This window comes from Tupaia chinensis, unplaced genomic scaffold (assembly GCF_000334495.1).
Source record: "Tupaia chinensis unplaced genomic scaffold, TupChi_1.0 Scaffold000388_1, whole genome shotgun sequence".
NCBI lineage: Eukaryota > Metazoa > Chordata > Mammalia > Scandentia > Tupaiidae > Tupaia > Tupaia belangeri.
Window position 1 is genome coordinate 107,206 of NW_006159890.1, and position 6,732 is coordinate 113,937.

The window sequence follows — 6,732 nt, forward strand, 5'->3', positions numbered from 1 at the left end:
ACATCTCACAGTTGATATCCTCATATATTTTCCCTTTTCCTCGATGGGCAGGGATGGGAATTGAGGTGCCCTTTTCAAACAAAACATGCTTATTTTTTGAGCATCTGTGAATGTTGACTACAACAAATCTATTTGGCTGAATCCTACTTGTTTTCTAAATTCCGGTGTCATACACCTAATGTGGTGACTATCCAGTGTTTGTAAATGCTAAACAGTTCTCCGAGAGTTCGTTACTTGCTGGGCTCCAGGATTGCTATACTCAAATGGATAGAGTTTAGAAATGAAGAAAGCAGCGTTGATGCCTGCTTTCATTTCATTTTCCCTCTATTAATCTGAGTTTTTATTGTTTAGTGATTTTTAAAATAGCACAGACATTAATACTCAAAGGACTTTGGAACAGCTGGATGATATCCAATGAATTGTTTACAACATGCTGACAGTGAAAGGTGTGTTCGTTAGCTTAGGTCCTATGTTTTAAACTTATTTTTATGTTGTACTCTGGAACAATTAGATGACCAAGTAATTTTCCCACATGGAAGGAAACAACTTTTGCCAAAGAGATAGGGAATTGCACGTATCCTTTAAGCTTCTTTTTAAAAGGCAGTTTCAAATATCAAAAACTTTCAGCAAAAATATCTCATGCTTTTTCTCAGCCCTGCAGTAAATTTGGTTATGGAAAATTTAATACAGTCTGTGTGGAGAGTCTGGAGATAAGTAAGTGTGTTGTTTCCTCTTGGGTAACTCCAAATTGTTTTCTTTAAACTTGTGATTTAGCAGGTAATCCTCCAGGTGAACCTTGACAATCTGGTTATACTGTAACGCCAGGACCTCTGAAAGCAGTAGGTGATTGGGAAGCTGCCTCACCATTTCCAGCCCTGGGCCTCTGAGAAAGACACATGTGAGTGTTTGTGATGAATTCCAGTGTGGGGGTTATTTATATTGAAAAGTTACCATGAATGATCATAACAGAAGTTTTGCAAGGGATTAGTGCCCATTAGTGAGTGGCAATTTAAAAAATTTCATTTGTACAAGACTAATCTCTGATGTTACCTCTTCTCCTTGTTTAAAAGGGAGACAAATGCTTATGAAAGATTTGAGGCAGGGGAGCCCATCCCCCAGGCCCCATACCAGTATCACACAGCAGGAGGTGAGTACTCGAGCAGTAGGGATGCTTCATCTGTATTTGTAGCTGCTCCCCATCTCTCCCATCACCACCTGAGCCCTGCCTCCTGTCTGATCAACAGGGCGTTAGAGTCTCATAGGAGCCCCCAGATGGGTCCACCTAGTTGCAGGAAAACAAGCTCAGGGCTTCCACTGATTCTGCATTATGTTGAGTTTTAAAATTATTTCACTATACGTGACAAAGTAATAATCATAGAAGTAAAGTGTATAATAAATGTAATACACGTAAACCATGTCCCCACACTCTGCACATGGAAAAAGTTGTTGCTACAAAACCAGCCCCTGGTGTTGAAAAGATTGGGGAGGACTGTTTTCAGGTTAACATACAGAAACAGAAAATGTTGTCCACTGAGAAATACTGAGAAGAATCCAGAGTAAAGGAGGGCTTGAAATCAATAATCCTAACCATGATATGGTAGCAGAAAGTGGATTTTACTAGAAGTGAGTGGGGACAACAGAATCACGTTATTATTTGTGATAACAGTTAACCTTTTTAGGGTGTTAATGATATGTCAGATGCTAAGCCAACAACTTAGTGTATATACTCACGTTTTATCTTCACAACCCTATAATGTAAGAACTACTATTCTGTCTGTTATCAGGCAGGAGAAATGAGACTCAGAAAGATTACTGTGGCATTCAGAGTAATGGACACTTCAAAGAATCCCACATCTTGATCTCTAGAATTTAAGAACAGGTTATTCTTCCTGTCAAAGGGGACTTTGCACATATGATTAAGGTTAAAATGTTTGAGATGGGGAAATTATCCTGTGGGATAGAGGATCAACCAAACCATATGAGTCCTTTAAAGGAGAATCTTCCTTTCTATACTCAGAGATATAGATGGGATGATGGACAAAAGTCCAGAGAGATGCAGTGTGCTGGCTTTGAAGACAAAGAAATGGGGCCATTAGGCAAGGAATTCAGGGAACCTCTAATATCTGGAGAGGTACTAGATTTTTAGAGCCATCAGAAAGGAACACAGCCCTGAAAACACCTTGATTTTTGCTCAATGAGATCTGTCAGACTTCTGACCAGACTTATAACATAAAAAGTCCATGTTGTTTTAAACCACTATATTTATGGTAATTTGTTCTGACAGCAATAGAAAATTAATATGGTTAACAGTTTCTGTTCAAGGATACAGCTACCAGTGGTTATGGTTAAAATTGCAATATGTTGGACTCAGGAACCAGAGTCCTTAATCCATGTGCAATTTGCTTCTTGTGAAAGTCCCAGTGACTACTTTCTCCTCCAGTCCTGCAGCAGAAACTAGAATGGCAGCAAAGGTCCCAGAGCCCTTTAAATCAAGTCAACGATGTCAAAGTTTGACTCTGGAAAATTCTGCAAGTAATTTAAAGACATATCTTTCGAGGCAAACAAAACAAAACAACATGAAACAACAACAACAACAACAACAACAAAACCCAGAAAACCAAACACCAAATACCAAAGAAATAATACCAAGGAAGAAGTGAAAACCATCTGAAGATAATTTTCTGTCAGTATTAAAAATAAGGTATTTGGGATCAGCAGTTGGCGTAATGGATATGTCACTGGACTCCCATGTGGTCAACCATAGTTCAAGTTTCGGACCCAGTGGCTTAAACTCACGCTGGGCACGTTAGCGTGCGTGCCAAACGTCCCAAGAGGAGAATGGAGGAGAAGGGATTGTGGCATGGCCATTCCCCCTGAGCAGTGATTTCTCGCTTTCTATCTCTCTGTCTTTCTGGTGAGCGCATGCACCCTATAGCAAAAACCTCTCCCCCCCCAAAAAAAAAAGGTGTTGGAGATAGAGAAGTCTGTTTACTTTGTGACTTTTATCAGTATTTGCTATCTTTAATTTCTGGAAGATCATGTACCCTATCTGATCCTCTGTCTCCATGTATAACATAAAGCAGATGACACAGATGTTACAGCACAGTTCTGTGCTAATGACTCGGATAATCTAGAGATTGCACATGGCTGGCCCTAGTTTCCTTTCTTTCAGCTTTCTATCCTAAGGCAGGGAAATGCTTCTAAGATTGTCTCAAGTTTTAATTTTTGAAAAATTTTGTATAAACACTTTATAGTTGTCTAAATTCATGGGGTAGAAAGTGATGTGATGATTTACGAAGACGATGTAGAATAATTAAATCAAACTAATCCACATATCTCTCACTTCAAATACTTAATATTATTGTGATAGGAATATTTGAAATGAATTCTCTTTATTAATTTTGAAAAGTATAGCACTCTGTTATTAACTATGTTCACTACCTTGTCGATATATCTTAAAAACAATTCCTGGTGTTTGAGATGTTGTGCCTTGAATTATCATCTTCCCATACCTCAGACTGGTTACCTGGTAATTATACTCTATTTCCAAGAGTTGCATGGTTTTACATTCTATATGTAAGCAGAATATATGTATTTATCTTTTTGTATTTGGCTCATCTTGCTTAGTATGATGTCCTCCAATTTTCATTTATGTTTTAGCAAAGTACAATTTCCAATGTTTTTTTTCAAGAAATTTTTGCTATAGGGCATGTGTGCTTGCCAGAGAGACAGAAAATGAGATATCACCCACCAGGGAGTATAGCCATGTTGTAATCCTTCTACTCTATTCACCTCTTGGGATTTTGGACATGCACACACACACTCCTGGAGTGAGTTTCAAACTGCCAGATTCGGACTTGAACCATGGTCGCCCATGTGGGAGTCCAGTGACATAACCAATATACCATCTGCCGGTCCCATTTCTTTTTTTTTTTTTAACTGTCTGAGGGTACATGTGCTCCCCAGAAAGAGACTTTGAAAGGAAATAGGAGGGAGGAGATAATAGAAGAATTAGAAAATAAGCAATAAAACCAAAAATCCAAAACCACACAGAAGTTACAGCTGCTCAATACTTGTTCAGATAGACATGTTTGGTTAGAGAGGTTCTTGATAAAGTTTTACCTGCCTATACTCTGAGTGGCTCAAATAGTTTATTTTTCTTACTACTTTTTTATAATTTAATACCATACAAATTGCCTTTTTTTTGAATAGCAATATGAAAGAAACTAACACATTGTATTCATGCAGTATTTATTCGTAAAAGAACATATATTGAATGTCTACTAGACACATGTGGGCTAGGATTGGGGTAACTGCTGGGATATATTGATGCATAAGACAGCCAAGTTTCTTCCCTGTGGGGGAATTTCTCTTGTTTAAGATATTAAAAAAAAAAAAAAAACTGGTCAACTAAATATCAGAACTATAATTATGATAAGCATGGTGGGGCATATAAATATATGAATTGCAATAGAATCATCTTGGTAAGCATGATGGACTTATTTTAAATGGTTAGGAAATTCTTCTCTGAAGAGTTAATGCTTACAGTGAGACTATGTTTAAATTGAGAGGTATAGAAGAAGCTGGCCACTGAAAAAGTAGAAAGGGTGTTAGGCACAGGACAAAGAATATGCTAATGCCCAAAGGGAGGCAAGGGCTTGTTGACAAGCCTACATTACAGAAAACTGACCCTTATGGCTTGAAAAGAGTAAGCTAGAGAGAAGACTCAAAATGAGAATGGAACGAAGAGCCAAATCTGGCAGGACTTTGAGAGGCCATGCATAAGACTTCAACTTTTATTCCAGCCACAATGAAAAAATTGTAGGAGTGTTTGTAAAGCAAGAATACATAAACTGATTCATGCCTTATGAAAGTTTGTTATGTAGACAATGGATTGTAGTGGTCAAGAGCCAAGGCAGAGACTAAGAGGACTGCATTTCATGACACAGAAAGTATTTCCATCCCCCATTCTGCACAAGTACATTGAATATGTCTTTGTGAAAGACATTATGCAAGATCATTTCCTGAAAAAAGGCAGAGGAGCTGCTAACCACCTATGCTATTCCTTAGTCAAGAATTTAAATAGCAAAATATGAACTCCTTTCATGACTGGACATAAATAAAGATGTTTGTAATTTTGATGTCATATGAAAATTTATGATTTTTACGTCATCATCTGTTGTTTTTACTCAAAATGTAGTAGTATGATTTGGAGACATTAACCCAATTTGTGAATTGGAAAACTGAGATATGGAGGAATAATTTCTTCAATATCACAGTTTATACATGAGCCATTTAAAATATCTTCTTTTGATTCATAGTGTAACTTAGAAAACTTGGGATAAATAGCCAGGTTTATTGGGTATGAAATTGTCTCTGGTATGAATCTAATATCCCTGCAAATTTCAATTACCTTTGATGACGAACTCACCTTTATATAAGTAACTTTATGTAGGTGTGAAGATATTATATGGGGGGTTGAAAGATGTAAGTGAATGCAACTTCCAATTTCATTTTGAATTAAAAAAAAACATCAGTAGTGCAAACCTCAACAATAATGAGAAGTTAAGGTACTATGCAGGAAAAAGAAGATATCCTTCTAGGAATGAAAAAGCTAATCATCTTACAGCAATAAACATTTACCCACATTGTTTATATGTAGTATCGTGCTTGTCAAAGAGGCTTTAAGAGTCTGCATGAGTGTGTAGAGTTAGTGCTGTGCTGGTGAATTAGAGTTGAATTGTCAACTGTGCATTTTGGTAGATTTTTGCTTTGAATGCTAATGTAGCCTTTTAAGTATCATTTTGATGAATTTTATTGTTACATTAGATACAGTCTGGTTTTTCCGATCAGTCATGTCCACTTCCTCACTGTCAGTGTGCTGCCATCACATTAACTATGACCAGAGGTAAACATGATCGAAAGCTGAGCCTGTTACTGCTGCTTTACAGTAGTGTAATTTTGTTTTTATTTCCTTTGATTTTATGCTGATATGGGTTTCAGCAGTATTTGCCTGCAGCCTCTTTCAACTTTTCCTTTTAATTAAAAAGCCTAATTGGGAGTAATAAAAACTTCCAATTAAGCCTTTTAAATAAAAACTGAAAGCCGAAAGTGGCTTTGGTTGCAGATAGAAGCTGGCACTGACATGTTCATTATGGAAACATTCTATTACTGCAGTAAAATTTGTAGTTTACAGGTTTTACTCGAGAACTGTGAGTTAAAAGAAGTGGACCTTGGGAAGACACCCCAATAGAGTTAAACATCCATACTTTTTAGGGTGCTTGGCAGCAGCAATATTGAAAAGTTGCTTAGACCAACCATATTCATAATGGTGGGTTAACTAGGTAAAAATTTTAACAATATTATGTATCAAATAATAAAAATGAAAGATTTTAGTATTTGAACAAAACATTTTCTGGCTTATTTGCTTGTTTTTACTTAGGAATGAAAAAAATCACATTTTAAAATTTGCTTTATTTTCTTTTATTTCTTCTGTTAGGGAAATGTGCTAGGAAAAGCCTGTCACAGAGCCCAGGCTTATCTATAATTGGGCAGATCAGTGCATAATTGCTGATCCTTGTGTACTAATTGAATAATAAAAGACTAAAATAAACCTTTTATGTTATTTAAAATGTGTAAATATGTGGTTTTCTGGTATTTTCTGTAAACATAAATTATATATACTGAATTCCTAGTGGCTTGTAGTACCATACACCATCCGGGGGGGGGGGT

The 6,732-nt window shown here is 36.7% G+C and overlaps 1 long non-coding RNA gene across 1 annotated transcript in view; it reads left to right on the forward strand.

Annotated features, from left to right (window-relative positions):
• Positions 1–701: 701 nt before the first annotated feature.
• LOC102490775 (uncharacterized) overlaps positions 702–6,732 on the forward strand; it is a 30,992-nt gene continuing 24,961 nt past the window's right edge. The window contains exon 1 of the long non-coding RNA XR_003550293.1: positions 702–898. This is a non-coding gene — a long non-coding RNA (uncharacterized LOC102490775). The remainder of the gene's footprint in view (positions 899–6,732) is intronic.